Consider the following 22,340-nt stretch of genomic DNA (forward strand, 5'->3'; position numbering starts at 1 on the left):
GTGAAAATTGGTTTACCTGGGATTAGCAAAGAATAGCCATTTGGAGTGTGAAACCATGGCAAGCTATGCAGGAGCACCCAGCAAGAAAGAGAGGAGAAGCTCTTTTATCTCAGAGTGGGGAAAATTGGGGGGCTATTGGACACAGTCTTGAGGGCAGTGGCTTTTCATCGGCAGAGTTGTGACAGTCTCTCCTTGGCTTAGTTTCTGACTGGTCAGGAAGAGAAAGTCTTTATTCTTCCTGTTGCACTGCGCTTTTGACATAGGGCATGAGAACTCCCTCTATTAGCCTTCCAACACTATTTCAACTACGTTTCCGTTTATTAACTTTCACATGTCCCCATTTTGATTGTGATCTTTCTCTGAAAGCATTGTTGATCTGCAGTCAGATTTTTCCAGTTTCAGTAGCCTCTCGTCCCTCGAGGCCAGGAAGGACCTTCTCTGGGAGTCATGTCCCATGTTGGAGGAAAAACACACAGATTGGAAACCTATCGTGGCCACATTTGAGGAACACGGAGTGAGAGGAAGGAGAACTCTCTGGCACTTTTGACCTAAAGTTTGCATGTTATCAAGATCATAGGCATTGGAGATGATCTGAAGTGTCATGTCATCATCAAAGGTTTGGCAGACAAACTTCCAACAGACCTTGTCCGGACACCTTGGAAACCTTCGCATCAGATACTGTCTGCTTCCATTTGGAGAAATCTTTATTTTTAAGTCACCAAATGATGTGCAGTCCCCCAGGGTTTTGTGCTTTCTTTAGGTGTGTCACATGAATCCAAGTCTTGAGTTTTGTGGCAAAAAGCTTGGCTGGCAGTGCCCGATCGAGGAAAATACTATCATCTTGGTTGAGTTTTGTTAGTTTGAAATTTTTGGTAAGTTGTTCCTTGTTTTCAAGTTGTTAAATTTATGAGAATGGAGCTGTTTATATTATTTTCAATGGCTGAAGAACCTGCAGTGATCTATCCCTCTAGTGTGTCTCAGGCCTTTGAGGGTGAAGAGGCTTCCCCAAAGCATCTTGTGGCAGAACCCTGTTTGCTGTTGGCCCCTAACAGCTTGAGTGCATCTGGGTTGGGGAGGAGACAGAGACTTCCAAGAACAAGTTGTTTCTTCTTGAAGGAATGCTGAAGATGCCCAAAGTATGGTACTTTGACATACAAATTATTTTGAGCCAAAAGCAATCGAGAGCCCGCAGATGCAGAAAAAACTCTTGATCTCCACCTTGACTGCTTTAAATGAAGGATAGACTTCCTCTTTGGAAAGGAAATTTATGTTTATAAAGGAAATTTCCATTAGTAAAAGCATCTGCACCAGAAAGAGAATGACTCTTAGAGAATTTTTTTTTGAGGAAGATTAGCCCTGAGCTAACATTCCCCACCAACCCTCCTCTTTTTGCTTAAAAAGATAGGCCCTGAGCTAACATCCTTGCCCATCCTCCTCTACTTTATACGTGGGATGCCTGCCACAGCATGGCTCAATAAGTGTTGTGTAGGTCCGCACCTGGGATCTGAACTGGTGAACCCCAGGCCATCAAAGCAGAATGTGTGAATTTAACCCGTGTGCCACCAGGCCAGCCCCTAGAGAATTTTTTTTTTTTTGAGGAAGATTAGCCCTGAGCTAACTGCTGCCAATCCTCCTCTTTTTGCTGAGGATGACTGGCCCTGAGCTAGCATCCACGCCCATCTTCCTCTACTTTATATGTGGGACACCTGCCAGAGCATGGCGTGCCAAGTAGTGCCATGTCTGCACCAGGGATCAGAACCGGCGAACCCCAGGCCACCGAAGCAGAACGTGCGCACTTAACCAGTGAACCACCAGGCCAACCCCTAGAGAATTTTTTTAACTGAGAGATTTATCTGCATAACAAGGCAAGCTTTATTTATTATACATTTTTTCCCCTCCTCTTCCCATAATTTTTCTTCAGCCACTTCCTGCTGCTGCTCACCCAGATGGCTTCCTGCTTCCAAGCTCCCCCATGTGCACCCAGTGTGGACTGGACTTGCAACTGGCAGCTGGTGTGGAGCTGCCTGCTCGAGGGCTGCAGAGCACCATCCTAAGTCTCATCCCCAGCATGACCTACATGGCCAGCAATACTCAGGATCTGCCTCCACTGCACAGGATTGGGGCAGCTGCACTGATGGTTCAGATTGTGGGCAATACCCAGCCCAATTCCCACCCACTTTTGTTGACCACACACCTGTGCTGTTTGCAGATGGTACAGATTTAAAAGAGAAGTCATATCCTGTCGTTAAAGCGGAACTGGTGGGCTGCCTTGAGGAATTTTTCAACACCTGTAAAACTAAAGAGAAACTAGGAGAATTATCAGAAGAGTTCTACAAAAATGAACTACTATTGATTGAAATGTTGAATATACATGTCCCTGCAGTTGCTAAATTGAGATGTCTTTTAGACAGTTCTCCTAGGGAAGATTTACTAGACATTCTGACATCACTTATCCAAACAAGCAACAGAAATGCTCCAAATTTTAGATACTGTGACTCTGGAGGAAACTGTCCAAGATGATGATACCACTGCTGGTGAAACAAATGCAAGAATTGAAATTGCTTTAAAAAAAAAGAAAGCTTGGGGCCAGCCTGGTTGCACAGAGGTTAGGTTTGCATGTTCTCCTTCAGTGGCCTGGAGTTTGCCGGTTCAGATCCTGGGTGCAGACCTATGCACCACTCATCAAGCCATTTTGTGGCAGGAGTCCCACATATAAAGTAGAGGAAGATGGGCATGGATGTTAGCTCAGGGCCAGTCTTCCTCAGCAAAAAGAGGAGGATTGGTGGTAGATGTTAGGGCTAATCTTCCTCAAAAAAAATGATAATAACAATAAAACAGAAAAAGCGAGAAAGATGATAATAAATGCATTATATGAATATGCCTCAATAGGATTTCACACATCCTAGGTACTTTATTTTCTGGCACATTGTTATGGGATATCATGCAGGTGATTTCGACATATCCTGTGTGTTTTCCATGCGTGTCCGACAGCTGATTCTGGCGCGTCCGGCAGGTAGTTTCAGTGAATCAGGCACCTGGTTCCGGCGTATCCAACAGGTGGCCCCGGCATGTCTGGTAGGCGATTCCAGCACATGTGACATGTGGTTCCGGTGTATCCGGCAGGGGATTTCGACGTGTCCGGCAGGTGGTTCCAGCATGTCCAGCACCTGGTTCTGGCATGTTTTGCAGGTGGTTCCGTCATGTCAGCACCTGGTTTTGGCATGTGTGACACCTGTGTCTGGTGTATCTGGCAGGTGGTACTCACAAGACTGGCAGGTGGTTCAGATGTGTCTGGAACCTGGTTTTTGGCATGTGCGACACCTGCATCTGGTGTATCCGGCAAGTGGTTCTCACAAGACTGACAGGTGGTTCAGGTGTGTCAAGCAGGTGGTTCTGGCATTTCAGGCACCTGGTTCTGGCCTCTGCTGTACCTGTTTCTGGTGTATCCATCACATGGTTCCAGCGTGGCTGGCACATGGTTCTGGCATATTCGGCAGGTGGCTTCAGCGTACTGGGTGCCTGGTTCCGGCGTATCTGACAGTGGGTTCCATGGTTTCTGGCAGGTGGTTCCTGCATGTCTGGCATGTGGTTCCGGTATGCTCTGAATGTGGTTCCAGCGTGTCCGTCAGGTGGCTACCATGTGTCCAGGACCTGATTCCGTCGTGTGCGGTTGGTACTTTCAGAGTGTCCAGGTGTTGGTTCCAGCATGTCTGGCCATTGGTTCCCGCATGTCCAGGGGTGATTCCGGTGTGTCCAGCAGGTTGTTCTGGCCTTTTCCAGAAATTGCTTCTGGCGTACCCAGGACCTGGTTCTGGTGTATCCGGCAGGTGATTTTGGCGTGTCCAGCAGGTTGTTCCGACGTGTTACGCTGGTGGTTCCGGCCTCCGTGGCAGGTGTTTGTGGCATGTCTGGCACCTGACTCTGGCGTATACGGCAGGTGGTTTCAGAGTATCTGGTACCTGGTTGCGGCATATCCAACAGGTGGTTCCGAAGTGTCTGGCAGGTGGTTCCGGCGTGTCAGTGAGGTGGTTCCGGCATGTCCAGAAGGTGGCTCTGTCATGTCCAGTGGGTGACTCCGCCACTTCCCTCAGATGGTTCCGGTGTGTCTGGCAGGTGGTTCCTGTGTGACTGGCATGTGGTTCTGGTACGTTCAGAAGGTGGTTCCGGCGTGTCTGGTGGGTGCTTCCGGCATGTCCGGCAGTTGGTTCTGGCATGTCTGGCAGGTGGTTCCGGTGTGTCTGAGTGGTGGTTCCAGTGTGTCCGGCCGGTGGTTCATGCATGTCTGGCGGGTTTTTCCAGCATATAAGCTGCCTGTTTCCAGCGTTTCTGGCAGGTGATTTTGGCATGTCCAGCAGTGGTTCCGGCAAGTCAAGCAGGTGGTTGCAGCTTGTCCGGCACCTGATTCTGCTGTACTTGACAAGTGGTTCCGGCGTGCCCAGCATGTGGTTCTGGAGTTTCCATCAAGTGGTTCACGCATATCTGGCAGGTGGTTCAGGGTGTCCAGCAGGTGGTTCAGGCATGGCCAGAATGTGGTTCCAGCATGTCCGGCGGGTAGTCTGACATTCTGAAGCACCATGCCAGGCACACTAAAACCAGATGTCCAACACGCCAGTACCACCTGCTGGACACGCCCGAACCACCTGCCAGACTTTTGTGAACCACCTGCCGGACACGTTGGAAGCACCTGCTGGATATGCCAGAAACAGTTGTGGCACACGCCGAAACCTGGTGCCGGACATGACTGAAGACCTGCCAGACACTATGGAGCCACATGCCTGATACACCATAAACAGGTGTCTCACACCTGAACCAGGTGCTGGACATGACTGAAACACCTGTTGGAGAAGCCTGAACCACCTGCTGGATGAGACTGAACCACCTGCCTGACACTCCTTAACCATCTTCAGGACACGCTGGAACCCTCTGGTGGACACGCCAGAACGACCAGCCGGACAAGCTAGAACCACTCGCCTGCCACGTTGGAGCAATGTGCGAGACACGCCGAAATCACCTGGTGGATATGCTGGAACCGGGTCCTGGATACGCCAGAACCAACTTCAGAACAACATGCCGGACATGCCAGAACCATCACCTGGAGATGCTGAAACCACCAACTAGACTCGATGAAATCAGGTCCCAGACATGCCGTAGCCACCTGCCAGACATGCTGGAATCACCCGCCAGACATGCGGGAACCAACTGCCAGACTCACCGGAAGCACCCAATGGACAGGTCAGAACCACCTTCCAGACATCCCAGAAGCTCATGCCAGACACACAGGAACCCCCTGCCTGACACGCCGGAACCATCTGAATGATAAGCCAGTAGCACCCACCGGATATGCCAGAACAACCTGCCAGACAAAACTGAACCACGTGTCAGGCAAGATTGAACCACCTGCCGGATATGCCTGAACCACTTGACAGACACTTCGGAACCACACGCCGGGTACGGCGGAACCACCTGTCAGATATGCCAGAACCAGCTCTCAGACACGCCGGAACCACCTTCCAGACAGGCCTGAACTACCTGCTGGACACACCTGAACCACCTGCCCGACAGTCTGGAACCAACTGCTTGACTCTCTGGAACCACCTGCCGGACAAGCCAAGATTCCCTGCTGGATATGACAGAACCAAGCTCCTTATACACCAGAACCACCCAGGACTCATGCTGGAATCACCCACCGGACACACTGGAACCACCATTAAGACACACCGGAACCACCCCCCACACACGTGGGAATCAGGTAGGGGACACAGTACAACCTGCTGCCGGATGGTCCGGAACCACCTGCCAGACACACTGGAACCAGGCGCCTGACACGCCAGAACCAACTGCTGGACACGCCAGAACCACCTGCCAGATTTGCGAGAACCACCTGCTGGATGCACTGGAATCACCGGACGGATACTCCAGAAACATGTGTCGCACACGCCAAAACCAGGGTCCAGACACGACTGGACCACCTGCAAGGCATGCTGGAACCACCTGCCAGACACGCCAGAACCACCTGTTGGATACGCCAGAACCAGGTGCCTGATTCGCAGAAACTACCTGCCGGACATGCCAGAACCAAGTGCCGGAAAAGGGAAAATAATACTGGGTGAACACTGGGTTTCACCCAGGGGTCAGTGATAGGGAGGGCAAGGAAAGAGACCTAGGAGTCCAGAAAAGCCAGACTGTGGACAAACAAGATTGATGTCGAGCATCCTCAACAAAAACCAATGACAAAAAAACAGACTCACCAACTCCAGAGGGGGCTTGACCGCATCTAAAGGGACCCCTCTCCGATCACAGACATAACACAAAGACAGACTCAGTGACTTCGGGTGGGAGCCTAAAAGCCCCACCTCATCATTCCAGAGGAGATTCATTCTCCAGAGGGATCCGGAACCCTAGACTAGTCAACAGGGATTGCTCCTGTTTCACCAGAGCCAAGCATCGTCCCATCCTGAGTAGCTGGGTCATGCAATCCTTCCATTCAGAGGGGACTCTCACTCCCCTGAGCCAGGCTACCCCCAGATGGGACTCAAACCCTGAAGCCAGACATTAACAGGAAGACTTTATGAGGCAACTTAAAGAAATAAATCTTATAGCCATGCTGTGCGGTTGGCGCCACTCACCTCCATTGAAAGATCCACAGAGCAACGCGCTCAGTGCAGCTGCTGCTGGGTCTCCCGAGGGGGCGGAGACATCAAGCTGGCAACATGAGCACCACAAAGAGGCAAACCCGATATTGGGTGCCAATTTGTTACTGAAAGCAAAACGCGTTCCATCCTGGTGAGTTACATCAGACTCTCTACCAGAAGTAGTTGTCTCACAAAGTAAGCTATATTTGCAGCAAATAGGAGACCATGAGGAATCATTTCCAGAGTCATGGTGTCCCCAGACAAAGGGAAGGAGGGACATTTATTTCAGATGGGGAATGAATATTCAAAAGGGAGAGGTGAGTATCCTCTTGCACAGACTCAGATAGAAAGCATGCTTCCACACACACTGCAGGTGATGGTAACAAGGCCTACGCTCCTCCTGGAGAGAACTTAGCATTAAAAATAAGGCAAAGGTCATACATGTAGCTCTTGTGGGATGGTCTGGTCTGGCACCAGGAGGTTGGTGATGGCATCTTCTTAACATAACAAAAGGAAAAAATTTGGAAAAAGTTAAATTCTTGTAAACCCACTCTTGAGTTCCTCAGGACAACTAGTCAGTGATAAGGGCAGGTCCCTGTCAGTTCTGACAGGGTCACTGTGAATTCAAGGGAGGACTCTGTGAGGTCAGAGGGGGTATATGTGAGGTCAGGGGAGGTATCTGTGAGGTCAGGGGCACTCCCCCTGAGTTCAGGGGTGGGTCTCTGTGAGGTAAGTGGGTGTCTCTGTGAGGTCAGGGCAGGTCTCTATGAGGTCAGATTTGGTCTCTGTGAGGTCAGAGGGGTTGCCTCTGATCACATGGGAGAGCCATGTGGCCAGGGAAGTTCTCTGTTAGGTCAGGGGAGGCCTCTGTGAGGTCAGAGGGAGTCTCTGTGAGGACAGATGTCTCTGTTTGATCATGGGTGGTCTTTCATGTCAGGGGAGGTCTCTGGGTGGCCATGCAGGTCTCTGAGTTCAGGGTCATCTCTGTGAGGTCAGAGTTCTGCAGGGGAGGAAGACATTTCCTCCATCCACTCTGGGTCCTTCTGGCTGTACAATGAATTAAATTCACATGAGACAGAATAGCAGGAGAAAATTAAAGCTTTATAACATGTATACATGGGAGAGACCTAGAAAAACTGAGTAACTCCCCAAAATGGCTGAAGCCATCACCTTAAATACCATCTTCAGCTAAAGACAAAGGAGGATGTTGGGGGTGGAGGGAGTCAGTTATGGGAGATTATCAGAAAAGCACAGTACACAAGAGTAAGGTTATATACAGATATAAGTCCTTGCCTTCTGCATTGATAAGAGTTTCTAGAGATAAGGTCATCCCCCTTCTTCCTGGTACAGAAAGGGAGATATCTTTACAGATGGAGATTTCCTTTACAAATGTAAATATCTCTTAACAGAGGGTAAGTAAATTCTACTTTTCAGAGTTTCTCTCATGTCTGCAGTTTTTTGAAAGATTTTTAAATTTTTTTTTATTTTTCCTTTTTCTCCCCAAAGCGCCCCTCTACACAGCTGTGTATTCTTAGTTGTTGGTCCTTCCAGTTGTGGCATGTGGGATGCTGCCTCAGCATGGCTTGATGAGCGGTGCCATGTTCACACCCAGGACTCAAACTAGCAAAACCCTGGGCCACTGAAGAGGAGCGCGCAAACTCACCACTTGGCCATCGGGCCAGCCCCCATGTCTGCAGTTTTTAAAATTAACCAGCCCAAAATAATCCTCATGCTAAAGAGACGTATCTTGGGATGGCCAATTCCAGTCCCCCACAGTTCTCTGTGTCTTCATGGGAGGTCTCTGTCAGGTCAGGGAGATCTCTGAAATCAAGGGAGTTCTCTGAGTTCAAAGGAGGCTTCTGCGAGGGGATGTGAGGTCTCTGAGGTCAGCAGAGGTCTGTGTGTTGTCAGAGGAATTCTCTGTGAGGTCAGAGGAGATATCTATGATATAAGGGGAGGTTTCTGTGAGATCAGGGTAGGTCTCTGTGATGTAAGGGGATGTCTCTCTGAGGTCAGGGTTGTCTCTCTGAGGTCAGGGTTGTCTCTCTGAGGTCAGAGAGGTCTCTTGATGTCAGCTGTGGCTTCTGTGAGGTCAGGGAGTACTCTGTGGGGTCAGAGGTGGTTTCTGTGGGGTCATGGGAGTTCTCGGTGAGGTCTTGGGAGGTCTCTGTGACATCAGAGTGTGTATCTGTGAGGCCAGGGGAGGTCTCAATGAGGTCAGAGGGGCTTTCTGTGAGTTAGGGGGAGGTCTCTTTGTGGCCAGATGGTGTGTCTATGAAGTCAAGTAAAGTCTCTGTGAGGTAGGAGAGGTCTCTGTGAAGTCAAGGATGTCTCTGTGAAGTAAGGGATATCTCTGTGAGGTCAGAGGGGCTGTCTCTCAGGTCAGGGTAGGTCTGTGAGGACAGAGATGTGTCTCTGATGGTAGGCGAGGTCTCTGTGAGAGAAGGGAGGCCTATCTGATGTCTGGGGAGATTTCTGTGAGATCTGGGTGTTTCTCAGATGGCAGAGAGGTCTCTGTGAGGTCAGGAGAGACCTCTGTGATTTCAAGGAGGTCTCTGTGAGATCAGAGGTCTCTGTGAGATTAGATCTTGTCACAGTGAGGTCAGAGAGCATGTTGTGATGTCAGGGGAGGTCTCTGTGAAGTCAGACCAAGTTCTGTGTGGCAAGATCAGCTCTCTGTGAGGTCAGAGTGGGTATCTGTGAGGTCATGGGAGGTCTCTGAGATCAAGGAGATCTCTGTGAGTTCAGGCAGGCCTCTGTGAGTTCAGGGGAGGTCTATGTGACATCAGGGGAGGTCTCTATGAGATAAAAGTGGGTCTCTATAGGTCAGGGAAGGTCTCTGTGAGATCAGAGGCTGTCTTTCTGAGGTCAGGAGCGGTCCTCAAAGACAGGGAGGTATCTGTGATGTCAGGCAAGGTCTCTGTGAGACAGGGGAGGTCTATTCCAGGTCAGGGGAGGTTTCTGTGAGATCAGAGAATGTCTCAGAGGGCAGGGAGGTCTCTGTGTGTTCAGAGAATGTCTCTGTGAGGTTGGAGAGGTCTCTTTGAGGATAAAGATGGTCTCTTTGAGGTCACTGGAGGTCTCTGTGAGGTCACATGAGGTCTCTGTGAGGTCAGAGTGGTCTCTGTGACATCACTGGATGTCTCTGTGACCTCACACAGGTCTCTTTGATGTCAGGGAGGTGTCTTTGAGATCAGAGAGGTCTCTTTGTGCTCACTTGATGTCTCTGAGTTCAGTGGAGGTCTCTGATGCCACTGAGGTCTCTGAGGTCAGGGAGGTCTCTGTGAGCTCAGGGGAGGTATCTGTGCAGTCAGGGGAGGTCTTTTAGGTCAGGGAGTTCTCTTTTAGGTCAGGGGAGTTCTCTCTGAGGTCAAAGTGGTCTATCTGAGTTCGCAGGAGGTCTCTGCTAGCCCAGAGGACATCACTGTGAGGTGATGTGAGGTCTCTGTGTCATCTGAGGGAGTCTCTATGAGGTGTGGGGAGGTCTCTGTGAGGTCAAAGGGTTTCTCAGTGAGGTCACGGGAGGTCTTTGTGAGGGCACAGTTGGTCTCTGTGAGGTTAGGGAGGTCTCTTGATGTGAGATGGGGTCTCAGCAAGGTCATGGAGGTCTCTGTGAGATCAGGGGATGTCTCCGTGTGTCAGAGCGGGTCATCATCAGGGCAAGGGAGGTATGTGTATGGTCAGAGGGGCTATCTGCAAGGTCAGAGGAGGCCTCAGTGAAGTCAGAGGGCTCTCTGTGAGGTCAGGGGAGGTCTCTGTGTGGTCAGAGCAGACCTCTGTGAGATCAAGGAGGTCTCTGTGAGGTCAGGGGGGTCTCTGTTTGGTTAGAGGGGGTCACTGTGAGGTCAGGAAGGACTTTGTGATGTCAAAGGTGGTCCCTGTGATGTCAGAGAAGTCTCTGTGGGGTGTCTTTGAGGTCAGGGTGTGTCTTTATGAAACCAGAGGATGAGTTTGTGAGGTCAGATGGCATCTCTTTGAGAACAGAGGAGGTCTCTGTGAGGCCAAGTGGGGTCTCTGTGAAGTCAGGGGAGGTCCCTGTGAGGTCACAGTAGGTCTCTGAGGTCAGCTAACGTCTCTTTGATGTCAGAGGAAGTCTTTGTGATTTCAGAGGAGTTCTCTGTGTGGTCACAGGAGGTCCCTATGAGATCAGGGATGTCTCTGGGGTCAGGGAGGTCTTTGAGTTCAGGGGAGGAATCTATGATGTCAGGGGATGTTTCTGTGTCATCACCAGGGTTCTCTTTGAGGTCAGAGAAGGGGTCACTGTAGTCAGAGGTGGTCTCTGAGGTCACTTGACATCTCTATGAGATCAGATGGGGTGTCTGTGATGTTGGACATCTCTGTGAGGTCAGGGGGATGTCTCTGTGAGGTCAGAGGGGGTCTCTATGAGTTCAGCGGAGGATGTGGCATCAGAGTAGGTCTCTTTGAGGTCATAGGAGGGCCCTTTGAGGACAGAAAGGGGTCTCTGTGAGGTCTTGGTAGGTCTCTGTGAGGTGAGAGGGTTTCTTTGTGAGGTCAGGGGAGATCCAGGTGAGGTCAGATGGGGTGTCTCTGAGGTCAGGCGAGGGCTCTGTGAGGTCAGGAGAGGTCTCTCTGAGTTCAGAGGGCATCTCTTAGATTAGGGGAGGTCTCTGTGAGGTACGAAGATCCCTCTCCCCACCACTGCCGAGACAATCAACCTCCCTTGGGACGCAGGGCATGGCTAGCAAGGACCCAGATGAAGCAGGCACTACCTCCCATGTCGGGCACATGACACACCCAGGGGCTCCCTCTCCCAGCAGGGCCAGTGACACCTCCCAGAAAACCTTCAGGACTCAGGGCCCTTTTCTCTGTCCTTGCCCCACTGACAGAGTCTTGGCCCAAATGAGTGGGACAGTCAGCCTCCTTTGGGTATATCAGGCAAGCCCTAGGGTGGTCTCCCTCCGCCCCTCCTTGGTGGACTCAGGGAGTGGGCCAGGAGAGGGCTTCTCTCAGCCCTTCTTGTCAGGTATCTCCCAAGGGGAGCACCCTAGGCGGAAGGAATGCAGGCTTTCCTCAGTCCAGAGTGGAGGATGTGAACCGCTGATAGGAGAGCATGCCTGTGGGTTTCCCCTTCGTTCCCTGGGTGGCATGCCTGTGCTGCCACACTCCTTTGGCAAGCCTTTCTCAGCCTTCTGACTTGACACAGCTTTCCCAACTCCTGGGGAAGAAAGGTTCATTTGTGATGAGAGGCTGTGTTTTTTCCAGCAATAAGTGAGGATGGGGATGAACCAGCTGGCACAGGGAGAGTCTTGCTGCCCTTCTGGGTCAGTTGGGAGCAAACAGGGCCAGAAAACCTCTTCCAAGGAGGAAAGCAGCTACCTGAGCAGAGAGGGGAAAGGGTCATGAGAAGCCCTGAAGGAAGTGGGAACCCCAGCTCCCTGGCAGCTGCACGGGGCCTCCGCCAGAGGGCGCCCCCACCCCGCCAGATCCCCCCCACCCAGTGCGGGGCTCCCAGTGAGGCCAGAGGCCGGATTCCTCCCCCCACCCCTCCCTCCCACCCGTGCATGCACAGTGGGAGGAATGGTCCTCAGGCCAGGGAGCAGGGCTCCCACAGTCGTGAGAGTCAGTCAGAACCCTAGGTCAGGTCGGGGAGGTAGAGAGGCCATGGGTGCACCTGCCCTCCTCTCCTCAGGTCCCCAAGATTCTGGATGCCCACGTGGCAGCCCACGAAGCCAACGTCCAGCCGTCCCTACAGGTTTTTCTCCCACCGCTGCCCTACAAGGCGCAGGGAAGGCCAGACAGGGTGCTGAAAGGCAGTTTCCAGGCGTCATCCGTGGCCTCCAACCTGGATCTGGGTGCAGGAGGATAGCATCCGACGGGGAAGGCGGGGCGTGACACAATCCCTGCGAAAGATCCCCGAGGGCTGCTCCTGGTGAGGATGATGCTGGCCACCACCCATCTCGACCCTGAGGCGGCTCCCTCCCCTAGACTTGGCCAGAGGTGGCCCGTTCCATAAGGCCACCACCCAGGGATCTCTGACTCTCCCAGGGAAGCCCAGGCAACTGTGGAACGCCCCCATCACCGCAGGCATCCCTCAGGCCAAGGCCAAGACTAAGTCTGGCATCCTCCCTGGGGAGCCCAGGCAGGGCACTAAGGACCCGGGTGCGGCGGGCAGCAGCTCCCAGGTCGGGCACACCAGAATTCCAGCAGCTTCTACCTCTGATAGAGCTGATGACCCTTCACCGAAAACTTTCTGGACCCAGGGCTCTTTCCTTCCTAGCAGTCCCATGGACACCGTCTTGGCTCGAGGGGCTGCGTTGGCTGGCCCTCTTTGGGAAAGTCGGCAAGTTATAGGGTTCTCCTCTCCCTCTGCCCCAGAGTGGCATGAGGGTGGGTCCTCCCAGTGCAAGCACTTACCTGGGGGGATGCCCCATCCGTTACGTAGGTGGCCAGTCTGCTGTGCCGCTCTTCTTTGCAAGGAGCTCCAGGCCTTCTGACAGACTAGGCACAGTCTTCCCTCCTCCTGGGGTAGAAATGTTCAAAGGTGAACTAGGGTCCACCTTTCCTTCTCCTGTTTCTCACCTCCCCTTCTGACCTTCAGCTCAGGTGGCTGCTGGCCTTCTCACGGGGAGGCCTTCTGACCCTGTTTTCCAACAACGACTAGGGGAGGACACCCAGGCTGTCTCTCTGCCAGCTGGCTCATTCCAGGCCTCAGTGACTGGTAGAAAAATCACAGCCCCACATCACAAATGAACCCTTTGACTCCAGGAGGAGGAAAGGCCCTGTCTATTCAGAAGTCCCAGAATGCCTTGCTCAGTAGTGTGGCAAGGCAGACAGGCCACCTAGGGAGCAAACCAGGAGCCCTCCATGCAAGCTCTTCCCTCAGCAGGACTCACCCTCAGCTCCAGGAGTCAGACAAGCCTGATGTCCTGCTGCCTGGGGCACTACCCTTGCCAGAAATCCTAGAATAAGGGCGGAGAGACACCTTCTCCTGGCTCTTTCCCTGAGTGCACAGCCACAGGGCACAGGGGGAGGCGCACTCTGGCTTGCCTGCTTTCCTTCAGCTGTGTTTCACATCCCCTTCCCCCGTTCCGCTCAGGTCACTGCTGCCTCCTTGGAAGAGATTTTCCAGCCCTGTTTGCTCACATCTGACCCAGAAGGGCAGCAAGACTCTCCCTGTGCCAGCTGGTTCATCCCCATCCTCACTTATTGCTGGAAAAAACACAGCCTCTCATCACGAATGAACCTTTCTTCCCCAGGAGTTGGAAAGGCTGTGTCAAGTCAGAAGGCTGAGAAAGGCTTGCCAAAGGAGTGTGGCAGCACAGGCATGCCACCCAGGGAACGAAGGGGAAACCCACAGGCATGCTCTCCTATCAGCGGTTCCCACCCTCCACTCTGGACTGAGGAAAGCCTGCATTGCTGCTGCCTAGGGTGCTCCCCTTGGGAGATACCTGACAAGAAGGGCTGAGAGAAGCCCTCTCCTGGCCCACTCCCTGAGTCTACCGAGGAGGGGCGGAGGGAGACCACCCTAGGGCTTGCCTGATATACCCAAAGGAGGCTGACTGTCCCACTCATTTGGGCCAAGACTCTGTCAGTGGGGCAAGGACAGAGGAAAGGGCCCTGAGTCCTGAAGGTTTTCTGGGAGGTGTCATTGCCCCTGTTTTGGGAGGAAGCTCCTGTGCATGTCATGTGCCTGACATGGGAGGTAGCACCAGCTTCATCCGGGTCCTTGCCGACCATGTCCTTCCTCCTGAGGGAGGTTGATTGTCTCGGCAGTGGTGGGGAGAAGGATGTGAGTGGTGAGACAGGCCTTCCATCATTTCCTGTGTTGCCCTGGGAGGAGCTGGGTACCCCAGGTTTTGGGACCAGGGAACGGGCTGCCTCTGGCCTGGTCTTGGAAGGACTGTCTTGTGGTCCAGAGATTGTCAGTTGCCATGACCATACACTGGAATGGGACTCAGGGATCCTCACCACCCATGCCTCAGTGGATTTCATCCTGCCTCATGCCCCCCTTCCCCATGAAACCAGGTCTGGTTCAGAGGCCACAGATGTGACCTGGGGACCCAGCTTTCACCGCTCTATTGGGCCTATGCTGAGATATTATTGGCAGTGGTGAGAGAAAGGGTGGGGGGGGTGGCAGTGGCTGCTTTGGTGGGGTGTGGAGGTGGCTGTAATCCAGACACCTGGCATCTTGGGAATCTGAGGAGAGTGTCATGGACCACTCACACCATCCCCAAGTCCCTGACCTTTCCCAAAGTTCCTGCTGACTCTCACCCCTTTAGGAGCCCTCTTGCCTTTATTTAAGCCCATCACTCCAACTACACACGCCTTGTGACTGGTGCCTGTGGCCTCTCAGTGACCCTAACGATGGCTGAGTATCGGGTCAGCAGGGCTCTGATGGTGTGGGGCACACTCTTCCAGTGATCATTTGCCAGTGAAGGCAGTGGTCCCCATTTCCCTCAGCTGTGCCTCACATCCCCTTCTACTTTTCCAAGGGCCCATTTGCATTGTTTGGCAGTGGTGGTTTTCTCACCCTCTTTGCCTGCAACAGACCGCAGAGTCAGTCAAGCTGTCCCTCTGCCTGATGGTTCATTCCAGGCCTCATTTGTTCTTCTGACAGACACTGCCTCTCATCACAAATGAATCTTTTGACACCCAGAGAGGGAAAGACTTCGTCAAGTCACAAGGCCGAGAACAGCTTGCCAAAGGAGTGTGACCACACAAGGCAGACACCCTAGGGAACAGACAGGGAACTCATCAGGCATGCCCTTCCATCAGCAGGTACTGCCCTCAACTCTGGAGTCAGGAAAGCCATGCTCTCCTGTTCCCTAAGGCACTAACCTTGTGAGAAATCTGTGACTGTGAGCTGATACTGGCCCTCCCCTGGCCCTCTCCGTGAGTGCATACATGCGGGACAGTAGGAGAGGAGCACCCTGCAGCTTGCCTGCTTTGTCCAAAGGAGGCCAGCTGTCCCAGCCACCTGGGTCAAGTGATAAATGTCAGTTATAAAACCCAGTGGGGGCTATGACAGATGCAGCTGTGGGATGGGGAGATAGTATTATCCTGTGGGCTTGAGGCTTGGTCATCAGCCATGCTGAAAGGTCAGAGGGGCCTGAGACTTTTTTGCATGGTGAAACTGACATGTAAAGCAGAGGAAAGTTGCGGCTGATTTGGGGAAGTTGGTTGAGCACCCTTGAGGACCCCTGCGGTGGGAGAACCTGGGCATGGAAGACTGTGTAAATAGGCTGCACTGGGAAGCACTGTGATAAGAAGAGGTGTCTCTGATCACTGATCTGAGAGGTGACATATCCAGGTAAAGCTAGAGTCTGGGGGCCACCCCTCAAGACCACCGGGTTTAGGAATTTGAGATTCAGAGACAGGCAGAGCTAAGTTCAAGTTCTGGCTCTGTCATTTTCTAGCCTCATATTTTGTCATTTTAATCAAGCTTTCTGAACCTAGCTCATGTCACTTATAAAATGAATAACTTGTCTATAACTAGCAGGGTTATGGTAGAGGTTAAAGAAGCAAATACATGTAAATCCCCATCGCAGGGTTTCAATTAAAGCTACGAGAAATGTTTTCTCTTTTTGGGACCTCCAGGGTCAAAGTGTTTTAAGCCATCCTTGTTCCTGACACATTATCAGTATTTGACCTTGCAGTAGTTAATGATTAATATTGATTTAGGGCCAGCCCCGTGGCCAGGTGGTTAAGTTTGTGTGCTCCACTTCAGTGACCCAGGATTTCACCGGTTTGGATCCTGGACACGGAGATGGCACTGCTCATCAAGCCATGCTGAGGTGGCGTCCCACATAGCACAAGCAAAGGCACCCACCACTAGAACATACAACTACATACTGGGGGGCTTTGGGGAGAAGAAGAAGATTGGCAACAGATGTTAGCTCCAGTGCCAATCTTTTAAAAAAATATTGATTTAGGTGGTACTTTACAGTTTACAAATATATATGTATATACGTAAATTGTGAGGTGAAGAATGTTTCTGCCAATGCTAATGACTAAGACGGAACTCTAGCTAGCATTTCACTAAGATATCTGCAGGAGTCAACTCAATTCCCCCAAATTAAACTCCTGCACTCTCTGTTTGCTCCGCCTGTCCACCCTGTGGGGACTGTGGGACACGACTAGACTTGTGATGTGTGCACTCCTGCTTCTTCCCTGGGTGAGAGGGGTTAGTGCCTGACTTGTGTAATGAGAGTCACTGACATGAGTCCTTAGATCGTTCCACTCACCACTAAAAAGATACTACAGGGGCCGGCCCGGTGGCGCAGAGGTTAAGTTCGCACATTCTGCTTTGACAGCCCAGGGTTTGCTGGTTTGGATCCCGGGTGCGGACAGGGCACTGCTTGGCAAGCCATGCTGTGGGAGGTGTCCCACATATTAACTAGATGAAGGTGGTCATGGATGTTAGCTCAGGGCCAGTCTTCCTCAGCAAAAAGAGGAGGATTGGCAGCAGATGTTAGCTCAGGGCTAATCTTCCTAAAAAAAAAAAAAAGAGAGATACCACAGGAGCCTGGCCACATGTCCGAGGCCATGTTAAGCAGAGCTAGGGCTGAATTTCTGATGTTATCTGAATCCCACATGTGGAGGAGCCAAGGGGACTGAAGGCAGGTGCATCCAGAGAGTGGTGGCAGGGCACAGCAGGGAGGGTGGGGGCTCTAAAGGGCTGGGGTGGTGTTGGAGAAGCAATCGGGTGCACCTAACCAAGAATTATTAACCCATAAATTCCAGAGTGGTGTGCTGCTGTGGAGACAAGAATCCCCATGTGACAATTGTGAGGGTTTCCTAGGATATGGTTTTAATCCTAGGAATTAAAAATTAAATAACAACTATGAACAGGAGGTCTAATTAAAGTCTAAAACTATTATTATTTGGCAAGGGCTGCCTTAACCAAATACTACAAACTGGGCTTAAATAACAGAAATGTATTTTCTCGCAATTCTGGAGGCTGAAAGTTGATCAAGATGTCAGCAGGGTTGGTTTCTCCAGAGACCTCTCTCCTTGGCTTGCAGACAGCTGCCTTCTCACCACGTCCTCACATGGTCTTTCCTCTGTGTGTCTTCCTCTTCTTACAAGGACACCAGTCTTATGGTTAGGGCCCCACCCAGAGGACCTCATTTAATGTTCATTAGCTCTTTAAAGACTCTGTCTCTAAATACAGACACAGTGGGGCTTGGCACTTCAACATGTGAGTTAGGGGGACACAGTCCAGCCCATAACACCCCCGATGCTCATTTTGTTATCTGTAAAATGGGGATATTGCTATCTTCCTATGTGCGAAGTCACCAAAGCCTTCTTACTTTTGACCCTGGGAGGGGAGAGGGTCTCCCTGCTGGTCTTCACTCACAGGGCATTCCTGTGGGTTGGGCTGGGTGGGGGCCACTCCCAGGTGAATGTTCAGGGGTTCGTGCCTGGTGTATCCAGCGATACTCCCTACCTATGTGGTCTCTCTTTTGTTTTAAAGACTGGATTCTCATGACTTCCTTCTTTTTCATCAGCTTTATCTGCTTAGTTTTCAAACTGTTCCTGGATGAGACACAGAGGAGGACGGGTGGCAGCTGAGCTCCTGACAATGACACAACAGGTGAGAAGGGACTTGCTCTCATTCCTGGATTGATCCCTCTTTTGCCAAGTGGTCGGGTTTCTCCTTCGGGCCTGGATCCTCTAAACACCCTGGGAAATATTGGTGTCCATTATGTTCACCACCCTGTTAGGCGTGCAGCAGGTGAGGGATGGGTGTGGAAATAATCTTCCCAGCATTCACACTCACTTGCTCTAGTCTCCATTGAGGCTGTGTCTTCACAGAAGAGATGGGAAAGTTTTTCTTCTCATCCAGTGGCTCAGTGGAGAAATAATTCCCTCACTTACCATGTTAGTAGCTGCAGTGGCCTTACATATGTGTGAACACAGGCAATAGAGATGAGTGAGGGCAGAAGCTCCTAGACCAGTGGGGAGGTAGGTGTTTCAGCAGGTGAGTCCAGTGTCACAAGAGCTGGAGTGGAGGCTGTGCAGCCTGGAGGTGGGGGAAGAGGATAGGACGAGAGAGAGCGATGAGGAACCACTTATTTATGTCCCTCAATTTTGAACATATTAAAGTTTTTATAAGCTATAGTGTACAGAGGAAAGACCATGTGAGGATGTGGTGAGAAGACCAACTCTTCATTTCACAGTTTACATATATAACAGCATTTGTAATCTGTAAAGTACCAACTAAATCAATATTTTTTTTTAAGATTGGCACCTGAGCTAACATCTGTTGCCAATCTTCTTTTTTTTTCTTTTTCTTTTCTCCCCAAAGCCCCCCAGTAAATAGTTGCAGCCTGGAGGTGGGGGGAGAGGATAGGACCAGAGACAGCAATGAGGAACCACTTATGTATGTTTCTCAATTTTGAACATATTAAAGTTTTTATAGACTATACTTGAACATTTTGATAGTACCAAAAAAAGATAAAATTCTCTTAACAAAGACAACTCAATTTCCCTCTCTTACTAACCTTGGTTCAAGTTTGAAAGCCAAATGCAATATATGCATAATATTGTTTTCTTAATTATGATTGTGTGCTCTGGAGAAGGAGTGGAGTAGAAAGAATAAAATGCAATGGCAGATTAGGAAGCTCCAAGCTCTCAATTTGTGGTAACATCAAACAAACAAACAAACAAACTTGAATCAGCTGGGGGTGACAGCTTAGGGGACCAAGAAGTGGCAGCGATGGTCTCCTGAAATTTTTTTTACTACCACCACTGCTGGGCCCCAGCAGGAGGACCAACTGGCCCTTGGGGAGTGTGTGAGTGTATGTGTTGTGTGTGTCTTTCCCCTGCCTGCTGGGTAACCCTGGACCTAATGAGAGCTCATGCCTCCCATGAGAGCAGTGGATATCAGTAGGCCAGTGGGGCCTGAAGCATCAGTCATCTTGTTTCTCCAGAGTGGAGGGCACTCAAAGTTTGTAAGATGGGGTCCAGGTGCAAAGGGATGCTGCCCCCTTGGCTCATCCCTGCCATGTGACAGGAATATCCTTCCCTTGGGAAAGCAGCCTGAGTCTCCTGCAGAGCAGGACTGCACTGGCCCAGAGATCAGGACTGCCAGCCCCAGGTCTTGGAGGGTTGGGACAGCCCACTGAATCTCCAGGGGCTCTGGTATATGGAAGAGGCCAATGACCTAGAGGCTTGGGGTCCCACCCACCCTGGTTGGCCCCAGGTCAGGGTGGAGCAGAGAGACTGAGGGGCTGGGATACCAGCACCTGCCTGGCTCTGGGGCGGACAGGGGCAAAGAAGTGGGGATGGGCTCCTCCTTGTTTCTGAGGACACTCTGGTTTCTGCTCCTGATGCCAGAATCTTCTCCTTCTCTTTCTACCTCTCTGGATGCTCCTCCGCAGGAATGTTTGCCAGCAGAGCCTCATCTGCCTGGGTTTTAATAATTGAAGTGCTCCCATGCTCAACTCAGGGCCGTAATCTTTTATCTCTATGCTTTCATTGTTTTAAATAACCTCTGGGTGATCCAATCCATTCTGAAGGCATTCATTACCACCTTAGTGCTTATGCACCCCAGATTTATCTCCACCCAGAATCAGACATACAACTGCCTGGTTGATCTTCTGGCTTGGATGTTGCCTGAACATTACATTCCAAGAATGATCTGACACTAAAAGTTTGTTCAGCGTCATCTGGGCCGTGCCCCAGGCTTCCCCGCTGAGTGGACTGTATCCCTGTTCACCTGGTGACCTCACTCTTTCCAAACTCCAGAAGTGTGTCCTCATCCTGTATCTCCCCAAATCACACACAATCCATTGCCCGGTCCTGCCCAGTCCTCCTCTGGTATGTGTCTCCCAACACCTCTCTCCACTTCCACCCACTGTTCAACTAACCCCCAACCCTATGTTTAGCCATTTGCTCTTTGAAGGACATTGTGTGGTTTCCAGCTTGGAGCAGTGATGAACAGAGCTGCTGGCATCATTCATGTCTAGGATTTGGCATGAACATCAGTGTTGTGGGCCCAAGGGTGGGGTCCTCCAGATCACAGTCAGGTTTGATACTTCACCTCCTAGAAGGACTCGTGGGACTGCTCAAAGCTGGCTGACTTCCTGGAGGTTTCTTTGGTTTTCAGGTTCCTTTTGGAATCAGGGTTGGGAATACAGCAACTCTTTTGTCTTTAGATTCCTTCAGGGCTCAGGGCTAGGACTCCAGAGACTTTCTTGGGTTTTCAGAGGACATTTCGGAAATGGGATCCCAGTCATCTAAATGTTCTGAGGGAAATCCTCCTTCAGGGATGCCAGCCGGGTTATGTTTAAGAACTGTGGGCCTCTATATGTGCACTTTTAACTAAGTGGGATGAACTGACCAAAAGCAGTTCAGAATTGCAATGGCCATCATGGAGAACTTTCAATCTCCCCAAACTAGCTTTTCTTAAAATCATATTGGAAGACCATGGCTCTAAAATGAAGCAAAACAAATGGTAAGTGTATTTTCACTGGATACCCACAAAGCTCTAAAATTGCCTCACTACTAGACATCTTGTCTAAATTCACCAATACAACTAAAAAGCTGAGGGAAAACAAAAAGGTTTCTTAAGCCTCCTGCTCCCTTCCCCCTTTCTCTGTCTCAGGCACCATCTTGTCTTCCCAGACTCCTTTGTCTCAGGCTCCACCCCAGATGCCACCTTCCGCTCTTCCTCTCTGCAAAAACCTGCCCCTTTAAAATCAGACCTCTGAGGATTCAAAAGCTTAACTCCTTATTGCTATTTCTAAGTTAACTGGAACAAATAAAAACTAGAAGGAAAAGTTTAAATATCAACTACCCTAGACTTTTGATGATAGACAAAATGACTCCAAAAGTAGCTCTAAAATGATGCAAATAAAAACCTTCAGTAAGAGACTTCAGCCGTCTCTGAACAGCTAAACTTCACCTTAGTCCATCTGCCAGAAATACAGCTTGGATCCGATTATTCTTTTGAGACATGTCTAAAGTTCTTTAAATGAAAGCTATGAGATCTTTCTTTGTGTCTGTCTATGTGTCTATGTATGCATGTTATAGAGATGTGATATTTTTCTACCTCCAAATGATGTTACTAGAATTGACTTGTAAAAAGCTCAATTTAATTGGCTTGAAATTAACTACTTATAAATTAAGTATTCCTAAATCTCAGAAATATAAAAGAAACTAACTCAAATGCTTTTCAAGTTTATGTGATCTAGAATTAATCTTTAGTAAATAAAAGCTGGCTGAAGGTTGTTGGTGTAAATAAAAAGTAGGCATATCTTCAGAGTCATTAGTTGGGTGTAATGCAAACGTGCAACTTTTCTCTCTGCCTGGGTTCACGAGTCATGTAGGCTCATGCTGTCTCTGTCTGCTACAAAATTTGTCAGCAAGAAAGTAACAAGATGACGGTTGGCTGTTTAATGTCTACTCCAAGCATGATTGCTAAAGCAAGTAATTAAAATAAATGTAAATGAGATCAAAGTTTATACTAAGTTAAACTAAATAATGGCTACTCATCGAATCCCTAAATCATTTTCCAAACTAAACAAAATACCAAAACATTAATTACCGAAGATAAGTTTATCTCATTTTGGCTTCCTGTGGCAGAAAACTAAAGATATTTGAGTCTATTAGTGAACAAGTTCTATGCCATGCTGAGAAATTTTCCACAGAAAAAAGGGCAATGTTTCTAGAAATTTATAAAAGGTATTTTAGGTTTGCTAAGCCACAAAATGCTAATACAGTTCACAATTTCTTATTTCT

The sequence above is a fragment of the Equus asinus genome, unplaced genomic scaffold, assembly GCF_041296235.1.
Source record: "Equus asinus isolate D_3611 breed Donkey unplaced genomic scaffold, EquAss-T2T_v2 contig_4, whole genome shotgun sequence".
NCBI classification, from domain to species: domain Eukaryota; kingdom Metazoa; phylum Chordata; class Mammalia; order Perissodactyla; family Equidae; genus Equus; species Equus asinus.